Source organism: Rissa tridactyla, chromosome 12 (genome assembly GCF_028500815.1).
Source record: "Rissa tridactyla isolate bRisTri1 chromosome 12, bRisTri1.patW.cur.20221130, whole genome shotgun sequence".
NCBI classification, from domain to species: domain Eukaryota; kingdom Metazoa; phylum Chordata; class Aves; order Charadriiformes; family Laridae; genus Rissa; species Rissa tridactyla.
Genome location: NC_071477.1, coordinates 10453468 through 10465886, shown reverse-complemented (window position 1 = coordinate 10465886; position 12419 = coordinate 10453468). Strand labels below are relative to the sequence as shown.

The 12419-nt window shown below is 35.8% G+C and overlaps 1 protein-coding gene across 14 annotated transcripts in view; it reads left to right on the top strand.

Moving 5' to 3' along the window:
- Positions 1–12419, top strand: part of NCOA3 (nuclear receptor coactivator 3) — an 81608-nt gene that overhangs the window by 8792 nt on the left and 60397 nt on the right. For 6 of the 14 annotated variants that reach the window (XM_054217951.1, XM_054217958.1, XM_054217957.1 and 3 more), the window contains 2 exons: positions 10355–10396; positions 11266–11330. The exons of 1 other annotated variant lie outside the window; for it this stretch is intronic. The gene's annotated coding sequence lies outside the window, so the exon portion shown is untranslated. Of the gene's footprint in view, positions 1–3502; positions 3585–10354; positions 10397–11265; positions 11331–12419 lie in introns of those variants that run through there. 7 more of the 14 variants (XM_054217950.1, XM_054217947.1, XM_054217943.1 and 4 more) reach the window with 3 other exon arrangements.

Here is a 12419-nt window from a genome sequence, read left to right as displayed (position 1 = left end):
ATACCCATCTGGCTGTAGCTGGACCTCAAATGACCTCTATCAAGAAATTAATATGTAGCTGATAATATTTCAGATTGGCCAAGCAAAGCTTTTGGTATATAAGCAAAGTTTTTTTTTCCTTCCCCCTGCCTCCCCATCTTAGCACTGCTTTATGTTGATGAAACTTTTGCTTAAACTAAGGATTGCATCTAGGCAGAAGTGTAACATTGTTTGAGCTGTACATTTGAGAAAGCTTTTTAAAAATCTTTTAAAGCAGTGGAAATTTCCATGCTTCACCAAAAAAAAAAAATAAAAATGTTAAGTTCTGGTCTAATAACTGCTTTGCAAGAAGAGAGAAATATGAAAAGGAACCGCAGACGTTCTGGATGTCAGCCTGTGAAATTTTCCACTATTTCCTTTAATAACATGCAGGCATGCTTATATTGCTGGAATTTCAGTTAGAAGTCTCATTCTACTGCAACTTCAAGCTACTTGGTGAGCAAATGCTCCCTGAAAATGAATTGTCAAGAAAAAAAGTTCTCATTTGTAAAAACATGCATAAACTGCTCCTGTGCTGGATATCAACTATTGATTATATTAATCTTGCCTTCAATTTCTTGTTTTACATTTTGTGTTGTTACTATTACTAGATGATAACTGTTAGGTGATAATCCATCTTTTCTTGTTTCTGATAGTAATTCTAGACTAATATTTCCAATAAGGGCTGCATGTTGTTAAACTAGAAATCTTAATTTTTGTATCTTTGGTATACTAAAGGAAGAAAGACATTAGGAAACATATCCTGTTCTAATCATATTTTTTTGTAAAACAGTTAACTTTGAAACCTATTTAGTGGTTATTTATAAAATTATTGTAGCTTCAGATGCACTGGTGAAAATCAAACCGAAGGGATCTACAGGTTCAACCTCATTTGTCTACCTCGAAGCTCTTTTCTGTTTAAGTTCTTGTTTACCAAAAGACTCCCTGACCTTTCTCCAAGATCTAGAGGACTCTGTACTTTGAATGTGCCTTGTCTTTCTGTCACTACAGATATTTATTGTTGACTTATGCTCTTTTGGGTTAGGGCCTAAAGAATCCTTTATATAATGGGTTGAGAGATTTTTTGCTTAAATGCTGGGATGGGAGCTATGGTGGTATATTACGCAAAAAGCAACAACATCAAAACAAAGTGACTTCTTTCCAGTATTGATTGAAAATATAAAACCAGAACACTTTAGATGCATTCCCATGGAATGCTGTCTTTCCAAGGCAGTGTGCTACGCTTCCACAGCTGCTCGAGCCAAATTGCAGCAATTGTGCTTCCTTTCTGCTACCTCTCCTCCCCTTGCTCTGGGACTAGGCCCTTGCAGTCAGCAAACAGAATTAATTCAAAATTGTCCATTCCCTCCCTCCCACCAACAAAAAAAACTGAACTCCAAAACCAAACAAAATCACCCAGATAGCTTCTGGCTGTCCTCTTACTCCTAGTTGCAAAACCACCAGTACTAGTGCAAGGGAATTGGGTGGAGTGTAACTAGAGCAGCCATAGTTGTACAAAATTTAAACTGGATGGAGTTCCTGTAAAACTTTGTTCCTGAAACAAATGTGTTTATAGAAGAAAGACTCAAGTGGTACCTGGGTGTAGGAGAAATTCAGCAACCTTTGTCTGCCCTGGTGCTGTAATTAGAAAGAGTTGGTGGAGTTACTAATTATGTATTATTACTGGTAGTTCCTTACCTGTTTTATCTGTGTTGGGAAACTAATTTCACTTAAGTCAATAGGGATCAATTAGATATGTTGAGTGCTCTTCTGAAAACTGATGTTGATAAACCTACAAACATTTAATGTGTATGTTACTAATGTAGTGCATATACATATTGCTGAACAGAATAACCTACTGAAAGGGGTAAGTACTACAATAATTCTATTTTAGGGTAGAATTAATCTATCAAATTACTAACTTCTGTAGAGACTCAGATGATCATCAACCCCGTGCTATTGGGTCTAGGGATGAAGGATTTTTAACAGGACTATAGGATTAGAATATATTAGTTCTTGTTATTAAAAACTTTCTTATTGTATGCTATTGTAATTAGTGGTCCTTTATAGGTGGTAAGAGTCTTCATGGTTTCTAGGTTGAAGTTAAGGACTAAGAATGTAAAGATCTTTAACAGATGGTGATACTTTTTTCTAAATGAACTTGCAGAGTAGATTGATGTACTTGGCAGCATTTATAGAATCAGTGCTTAATAATCTGTAGTGTCACTTAAGTTCTAGCTTTGGTTTCCACAAAATCAAAAATCAAGGTTAAACTTTTTTTGTCTGAAGACTATCATTATTATTTTTTGAATTTAGAGTTTAAAAATATTAAATAAGTTTTATGTACAGCTGTGTTTTATTTTATACCAAGAGTGCCTTTCATGTCTAGGTAGTTTCCAATGTTAACGGGTACAGCTAGGCCAAAATAAACAACTAGGTGCAAAGCTGAAGATAAATTATTGTACTCTGATAAAAGTATGTTTACTGTAGGAAACTATTGGTAAATAGAAACATATTCAACAATTCAATGTTGAACACTTGTTTAAAAGGGTCAATGCCTGCCTGTACACAGATTGACAGGACACAGGTCAATTTAGAAAATAGCCATCTTACCTGCAACTTCACAGAAGTGATGAAAGTGGGAAGAGTGGCACATAACAGTAATTGACAGGATCATCAATCTCAAATAATACTTTTTTGAGCCAAGGTGGCAGTGTTTCCAGACCTCCTAAAGCAGCACAGCTGAACCCTTTTGATTGGTAATTGCACTATAACACACTGTTGATGAAGTAATTGATGTTTTTTGGGGTTTAGGGCCCTGTTGAAAGTGCTTAGTATTGTCTGGGAACTCTTTTTTCCTGTTGTCTGTTTACCTTTAGGTTACAGTTATGGATGCAGGAGCTCCTCAGCCAGGTTTCAGGGCAGGTACTTGACTGACTGAATTAACTATGGACGAGACTTTTTAGATTGGAGTGTCCAAAATCCTGTTTTAAAGTGTATGACTTCACTTCTAACTGGAATTAACTCTTAGCTGACACACAGATTCCTCTGGTATGAAGGTTCAACAAATGCTTTCTTTTATGATAAGGGCAAACACATCAAGTGAGCTATCAGAAGCAGAGCAGTCCAAACTCTTGTTTTTAATTAGAATGCACAAATATTTTACCTATAATAGAATCTCTTGAACATCCACAAACTATGAAACTTATCTGATTGGCCTTTTCTGATGGTTTGAGTTAAAAAAAAAAAAGTCTTGAAACTGCAATTTAGTTTTAAAGTAAACTTCAATGTCTGACTGCTAGGTTGTAATTAACTGTCTTAATCTGTTCATTAATCCTTTGTTTTTAAACATAAATAGTTCTACTGAACATTTCTGTTAACTAGCACTCTTCAGTTCTGTGTGTTTCATTTTTATTGACATTTCAGTAATGATTCACCTCTTTCTTCCTCTTCCAGAGCTCACAAGAACTACTAGCATGCTGTGTAGAGAAAAACCCTTTGGGGCAACAGTATTCATTAGTGCTAAGTTGGTTTGAAAGTTTATTCAAGGTGATGAGGTTGCACAGGTGAGACAGAATATTCTGACATGCAAAAATAATACATTGTGCTCCCATTGCATTAAGTTTGACACAGCAGGGCTCCATAAAGTTTATTTGTATTACAGAATCTGAGAAAAGTTAATAAACTTCAAGAAAGTTATGTGCTATTGCAAGGTTTCTTCAGTAGTCTAATTTCCTGGATCAAGGGATGCTCTCTGGATTAATACACTGAGTAGCTTCAACTTTCAGTAGGGCATTATTGTAGGGTATGTTATTTAACTCTTGCACTGAGTGGACTTACAGCCTTAGTCACTTGGATTCATACAGGGTATCCAGTGTCTGCCACTGCATAGGAGGTTTTTGAAATAATTCTAAAAAAACCCTAAAAAATTTAGTAACTTCCTCCTTAAATATTGAGACACTAATACAGCATAGATATACTTATTATGGATCTGTTGAACTAGATTGGTGGTGTCAGCTGAGGATGTACCACATTTGTGGTGGTGTTACTATGGCAACTGCCTTCTAAGAGCTGTCTCAAGGTCACTCATCAGTTGTAGCCTGGAGTGCTTGCTGCTTAAGCAAAATATCTACACCAAACAATTCAGCAAATGATCATTCCGCTTTGAGAAAGCGACAATACAGATGCAAAGCAGTATTTTATTTTTGGGTTGAGGGAAAGGAGATTCTCTTTAATTTGTCTGTATATTTACCTGTCAGATATTTGAAGACTCTTAGAATCCTTGAGGGGTGGATTCTAGTTGAAATGTAAATCATAAATAATCTAGTATCAATGACATGAGAATTGTCTTATTTAGAAGCAAAACAAAGCAAAAAATAGAACCTGTAGAAGCTGAAGAACTTGAACAGAAATTGGTGACCAAGTCTGAAGTTTATGGTGCAAAAATGACTGCCTACACTAGTGAAAAACTAGAGAAGATGGTGAAAACTTGTGCTGAATTGAGAATTCAGAGCTTCTTATACTTAAGGGCGGCTCCTATGATACATCCAGATGCATTCTTGCATCTAAATCCTTGTGAATATAGTTAGAGGATGTCAAATACACTTAGCAGCATTTTCAGTCTAATGCACAGTGATTCAGAGATAAGACTAAAGAAGGGGTTGGTCATGAAGTTGATCTTATGTTTGAATTTACAAGAGATTCTATTATACTAAATGCATAAAATTGAATCCACTAGGCTAAAACTTTATTAGAATGACAAAGTGTTGTTCCTTGGTTTGGATGGTACCCGACTAGTAAAAAGCTACCATATTTATTGTGGCAGAGTTTTTTAATTGGTTTTCCTTTTTGGATTTAAACTTGCTTTTCCTCTTTCCTCTTACATCTCGCACTAAGAAATACTTTACGGAGCTGTCCCTAGAATAATTTCTGTTAACATCTCTGTAGCTGTGGGACAGGAGTCACTTCCTATAGCACGATCTAGATTTGGTGCCCCTCCCTGGAACTGGATTTGGAGATGTCAATTTTTAAATAAACATAACCCAGACATTGAGACCTCTAAGAGTTGGGATTGGTTGGAATTTTTATACAGGTATGTTCAATAGTAGTTGTCCACAGAACCCAAGGAGCTCCATCCTTGGAGTACTACTAGTACTACACAGAAACGATAGGTGAGCTGGTACTTCTGTTTCTAGATTAACGGGATATACACTTATGGAGGGAATGAAAACATAAGAGCTAAGGATATCAGGTTAGTCATCCAGTCTCCTTCCACCCTCAGTAAAACAAGCCTAGACTGTAGTAAGAGGTGGAAAAAAGTTGTACAAACTGTTTGTATAAGAGGCTTTCATGTTAAGTGTCTGTATAATTTTCTCCAAAGCAAGCAGTCTGTTCAAATTTTAACACACATTATAGCATGGAAATACTAGTGTATCCATTGGTATAGTGTGAGGCCATAGCAAGAGAACAAATTTCACCCGTGCCACAAAACAGAGGTTTTCGTGGTGTGATACGCAAGTCATTTCCACATGATACGAGATAGTGGCATATACAAGCACTTCCGTGTCTACAAATGAACAGTCTTATACATGCCAATGAGAAATTGCACATGGGGAATTATTTACTGAGAGATAATTTGAGCCACAGGTCTGGTATCTGCATCACTAATTACTAGGGACACGTTTGCAGTTTGAGGTCCAGGCTTATCGCCCCGAAGCTGTCAGTGCAATCCCCTGGCTGTACCACCACAGGATGGCTATCTTGTTGCACTGGCATGTGAGCTTGTGTTGACCTCTGTGATAAATGTATCCAGATTATAAACTAAATTCTTGCTGAATGCAACATCTTGGCTACACTGCTGGTAAAAGGTAACTTCAAAGCTACCTAAGGCATATTCATGGAAACTTCATTGAAAGAAACCATTGTAGAGCAGATATCATTATTATCTGCTTAAGAGAAAAATCAGATTTGTATTTCACTTTATGCGCACTCAAGAGGGTTTTCCAACAGGCTAGACTTGTAGGTCAGCCTTACACCTGTGTTTTTTAATGGTATTTTACAGTATATTATTCCTATTTAAGAACTGTCCAAGAGTTCATGAGAAAAACAGTCTGATCTTCCACAGCTGTTAACAGATTTCTTGAGGATGCAGCTAGTTGATAGCTCACCTGCTTTTGTTAAAAGATAAGATCCTAGACAGTGGCAATGTTTTATTTCAAGTATACATACTGACTATAGCCGAAATAGACTCAAGTTTAGCTACACTAATTGCCTCAGCCAATTTAATATTTTTTTTTCTTTGCAGTAGCAAGGTTGTTTCAACTTTCTAATGTAATATTTTGAACAAAAGGTTGGATACTTTCCTATAGTCATACTCACTCCCCTGAAAGTTTCTTCTATTACGAGGCCTTGCTATTTAGTAATTCCAGTCCAGTCTAGACTTGTTTTTTTCTGAAGTAATAAAAAACTTGCAAATCTTCCAGGCTTTTCTTCCTCCCCAAATAAAGTTAGCAAGGTACTTCACCACAGATTGATTCATTTAGAAAAGATTTTAATGTACTGTTATGTTAAAAACAACAAAAAAACCCACCCTGCCAACAAAAGAAACCTGTGCATGAAATGGAATGTTTCTCTTCTAGAGTTACACTGGCTCCATAGCATCAACAGTGGAAAAAAAATAAGCAACTAACAGCCCTGGAGAGACTTTAGCTACATCAGTTGAAGCTAGGATATAGCTAGGGCTATTGGTTAGTCTAAAACAAAAACAAAACCCCACCCACAGAACACCACAAAAGAATACAGCTGAAAAGTGGCTTGTTCTAACTTGCCTAGTATATTAAGGTAGCATTTTTAGCATATTCATGCTAAATTAAAGGCCTCACCTCTGAACTGGGGATTTCAGAAATCGCTCTGACTTTTCTCTGTACACTTGCATAGGAAGTCCTCGTGCATTTCAATATTACTTTCAAGAACCTGTGGGGGCATGGGGCACAATTAAGCAATTGCTTAAGTTCTAAATGTGAGATTGGCCACCATCAGTTAGTTTATAGCTGGTATTTCATAGCTGGAGGAATTTGCATTAAGATTTGTTACATAAAACAATATTGTAAACATGTTTTGCAGAACAGATGAAGCAGCTTTAATATTAAAACTGTATTAACTCTTATGAGAGGATGCACCAAGTAGACTCAGCCAAAACAGCTAGTTTTCCAGAAAAATTGTACCAGAGGCACTTTTTTTGAAGCAAGTCTGGGACAAGCCTAAGGTGTAAAGCTCTTTACCCACATTTTGAATCAACCTAAATTTCTTTGTTGGCAGCATTTTAGCCATTCTTTCCCCATTCTAAGTACAAGAAGAACTTCTTGACAAAGTCTGATAGAATGTTATCCAGTATGGCATTATCTTGAATCTGCATCACTCCATGCACTCAACGCTTGCAGTCCTAGATGGTATCTCTGTTTGTTAAAAAGCTAGAGAAACAGAAGGATAAAGCACAGATCAAGAGTCAGATAAAACAAAGAATACTTAAGTGCTTTAACAATTTCAGATAAGCAGAAAATACAGCTTCTAGAATTAAGATGTTTTGGTTGTTTTTCATTTGGGATAATTTGTTTATCTTGGTTTTGCTGCCATATATCCAGATGTGACTAAATGGTCTCCAGGCAAAATTTTACCAAAACACTTTCCTATTGCGGTAGCTATAAAGTTGTTACTGTTATCTTGGAAATGTTAAGTTCTGTATTAGTTAAAATTTACCACGACAGAGCAGAAGTTACTGATGTCAGAACTGGCAGAAGTTAGTTTAATGCTCTCAGAGAAAGTAAGTTATTGCTTACGTGCAGTAAAATAACACGGAGATGGCCACTAATTCACTGTTTTGCTAGCAGTCATCTGAAAGATTTCAGTATCTGCCATATGCATATAAATGCGTCATGGTCTCTGCTGGTCCTAACACTATCTCTAGGAAAAACAGGTAGTTCTTATGCTCTAAACTTCTTGAAAGAGTTCTAGCCACCAAACAAGGCTATCTATTGTGTGTTGTGGGTGCTCACATATAAAGGAGTGCTCGAAACAAGTTAGTTATCTCTTAAAGCCAAGCAAATGCCTCTGCCTCTTCCCTATTTGTTAGCATCCTTGAAATACAGAAGTATTGGGCTTGTTTTCAAATGCTTGTCTATCTTTCAGTTCACTATTATGTAAACTCTCTGCTTTTTTCCAAGTAAGTCAATCATGAGATTGTCAGGGTTGGTTTGATCTTGTGAAATGCTTTAAAAAGGATCTTCAGCAGGTATTATATCAGTGTTCTAAATTTCACTATTAAAAAAGTATGCTAAAGGAATTGTTCCATTAGTGTCAAACTATATGGATGTGAAGACTATCTTTCTCTGTGAGCTAGAGCAAAGGGGAAGTCCAGAATTTGGTTTTTTTGTGGTTTGGTTGTGTTTTTTTTTTAATTTTGGAATGAAGCTTATGCTTATGAAGTGCACAATGATTATGAAAAAATAATAGCAAGCAATTAATTGCTGCTTTCAAAAGCAATCTGTAAGCCTTGATTTGGTATACTGTGATATTGGGATATTACATTAGTTTCTCTAAGTAACTTTAACTGAAATATTTATTGGGCTAAATATTTAATTTTTAAAATACATAAATAATTTTCTATATCAAACTAACTTCCTAGCTGCTCCTAATCCTTTCTCAAGTATTAAGTTACTGCTAATGAGAAGGGACTTGACTAAGGTTAAAAATAGATCATGTTGAACTTGACATGAACTTTAATATCTTTTCCAGCTTTTACAAGGATTGTATTGTGAATTGTGTATTGTTTAGTTGGTTTCTCACTGATTAAAAGTATTGAAATAAGCTGTCTATTGTGAAATAAAGCTGCTGTCAATGCTTTGTTTACATTTTTGATATCTTATCTAAATGTTACTTTACAAATTTGATGCAAAGTTCAAGCTTGGAGATTGTATTTTTGGGTCTTACTAAGACTTTTTTTTTTCCTGAAGGCAAAATATATTGCTGAAGACTTAGACAACTGAAATGTGTTTATTGTCAAAGCTTAAAACAAACTTGTTTTGTTTACTTCGTCTTTGGATAAAGGCAGTGTGGCTGATCAGATAATTCACTATATAGAGTTTACTACAGCCTTACAGAAGTTTCCAGTGTTCTTTGAACTTGGTTTTACATAGACATTTCTTTATTCTGCTTATTGTAAATTCATTTATTGACTTATCTGAAAAGTTTGCTAATTACTTTACAAACATAAGACTGATCTTGATTAAAACAGTTCTGCAAAGCTTATTGCATGAAGATTTGGTAAACTTAAAGAAAACACTAATAGTTCTATTACTAATACTCTCTAATACTTCTTCTGGGAATAGATACTAATAGTGGCTTGCTTACCTCTGATATTTTATTCTTGTCCTCTAAGAATGTAGACTTGGTAACTATCTGTAATAATTGTAGTGACTGTCAGGGTGGTCACTGAAGAACAAACAATTTAAGGGAACTTTGTCTTCTGGGTGAGTGGCTGTCTGTATTCCTAGCACTTGATTTAGGAGCCTTGTCCTTATTCCAAGTGATGCTTTTGTCTTTATGCCTAGTGATGTGCTTAAAGGAGAAGCAGGACTGCCATAACCAATAGATTTTTGCCCAATTTTATTACATTTGGTAAAAAAAAAAAATAAAAAAAATCTGAATGAATTATTCCATGAAAATGACAGACCAGTGCTAAGAGTATTCAAACAGTTGAGTGTTGTGAGTTGTCAGTGAAGAAAAATAATACAAAATTGAAAATACTGTATGATTATACAGTCATGTTATGCCTTTGTCTTGAATATAAAAAATTCTGGTCTCTGTATCAAAAAGTATAATGAACTTTATCTTTTTCTGTTTTTTTTTTTTTAAGGTCAAAGCTAAAGTTTTTTTTAATGAGAAATAGAATTCGCCAGCACTTCTCAGCCATCTTTTTTTTGCTTGAGAGTATAAGGCAGAGATCTATACAAAATAACCACAAGTGTCATGGAAAATCAACAGGAAGAAAGTATTTTCCTCTTCAGTCATTTCATTTATTCTCCTCCTTATTATCAGATGGCAGAGCTAAGAATAGAAAAATGGATACTTTCACATAGTGTAGAGCTTAGCTATGGAACCGAGTGCCACAGAGTATGTTAGCTCCATTAACTTCCATGGGTACGAAAAGAAACTTACATAGAAGAGAAATCGCGCTGCTGGGAAACTCGCTGCTTTTGAACTAGGCAATTCCTGAGCTGTAGATTGTGAAGTGTGAGAGTATGCTGAAACACGTTCATATGCTTACCTTTTTTCTTTCTAGGCATTCCTGCTGGCTTCTGTTGGAGAGAGAACACAGTGCTAGGTAAGTCTTCTTTTTGAAGACTTAATTGTCCAGGACTACTATGATTTTTGAGAATTGATCCAGAGAAAACATTGGTATTTAGGAGCTTAGGAAAAGGGAGAAAATAATTTCAATACCTTTAGAAAAATAAAGGTATTTTCTTATGTTCTGTATTAATATTGTATATAGTTTACTCTCTTCCACCTCCCTTAAACTTGAGGAAATGTGTGGTATGACCTGGCCTAGGTATCTAACAGTAACAGGCTTTTGGGGGATACTTGGGCAATTAAAGGACGCTGCTCCCAAAAGTTGTGGAATGGAGTGGCAGCATTCTTCTGTGTATATACTTGCCTTTAGTTTTTAATTATCTGTATCACTGGTACTAGAGTTTTCTTCTTTCTCAAGTAACCAATGACATGAATACTTTGCTCAGAATATTTCTTTTGAAACAATGGTGATGAAATGGGATTTCTTAGCTAAAGCTGTTTTGGGCCCAGACTGGACATGATGCTAATCACTGGTAGGGTTTGGTTTTGTTTGGTTGGTTTTTTGTCGTAGCTTCTGGGGTAGCTGATTTAGTCTTCAATACTCAACTAGATTAACATGTCAAGTTCTATACCTGTTGCTGGAGAGTAGTGAAACTGGTAACTTGTCTGGGCATTCCATTCAGTGGGATTTTGGTGTCAGGAAAGGAAGCACCTCCTTCAGAATAATCTCTTGTGATAAGATGAACCTCTTTGCAGGTGCCCTGAAATAAAATTCAAGTGAGCTGGCTTGGTTAGAATAAGGTAAGGTTAAAGCAAAATGAAGAAAATTAAAGGAGACAGTGGAAGGAAATCCTTTGGAGAATGATCTCTTCTAAGCACAGAATATATTGTGTTTTGTTTCAGATAGCTGTGCTCGTTAAAATGCTACAGTTCCTAAGCAATGATTTGCAGACAGATAATACACTGAGGTAAATAATATGTGGTGGAGAGAAAGGATAAATAACTTTTGTTCTTGACTGGATGGAGACACTTGTCTAAGCATATCGTCTGTCATAAATCTGCTTGCAATGGAAAAAAAAACCCTAAATCACAGCATTTTTATTCTGTAAGACAGAATTAATGACATCAGACTTAGGTTTTGCATGCTCTTTCTTGTGTTCCTTCCATTGTATGCTGTGTTTATCCTGTTGTTGTATGTTTGCTGTTATTTATAGGCTTCATCTATATGAGAATCTAACAAAGTAAGCTTCTTACTGGTGAAAGCTGAAGTGTAGGTAAGGTTTTGTAGCTTTCCTAACTTTTAATGGACTGCTAGGTACACTAAAAATGTTTAGCTGGCTTTTAAAAGAAAATATTAAAGCTGTGTCATGCCTAGAGACAATGTTAGTAACTTTTCTCCTAATAATTTTGACAGGGCCCAAGAATATAACAATCTGACTGTGGTATACCTAAACATAACTTCCCTCTCTTTTAAGAGTGCCATGGAAGTGTGATGTACTGCAGTTGAAAGTCACCTAACTGGACAAATGTAGTGTGGCAAGAAAACACATTGACTCAACTGTGTTGTATAGTTGATACACTCCAGTTGTATAACAAAAATGCATGACTGGTGCTAACCAGTTAGTTGCCATGGTTGATACACTTACCAGATGCTAAATATAAAAACCTCACAGTGCACAGGTGTAGCTGAATACTAACCTTAAAGCTTAGCATCAAGTTAAACTTTGAATTAAACTGCAAAATGACCTGAAAGTCTGGTAAAAGAGAAAATGAGTTGTTTCAATCATGGTGGATGCATCTTGAATGTCTCATTGGCAGACAAATGCTCAAACAATGGTTCACCAGCTCAGGGTTTTAGTGAACGTAAGATACGATTCAGTCGGTCTGTTTGTCTGGGGACTAAAGATACAATGTGCTTAAGAAAAAGTAATAATGAAAAAAAAATTCAACAGCTCTATCCTGGCATTTCTTCCAGTGCACTATACAAAAATACATAAAACTGCTTCCTAATGTTGTGAAACTACACAACTACTCTAGGCATTTATCTACAAACAAGG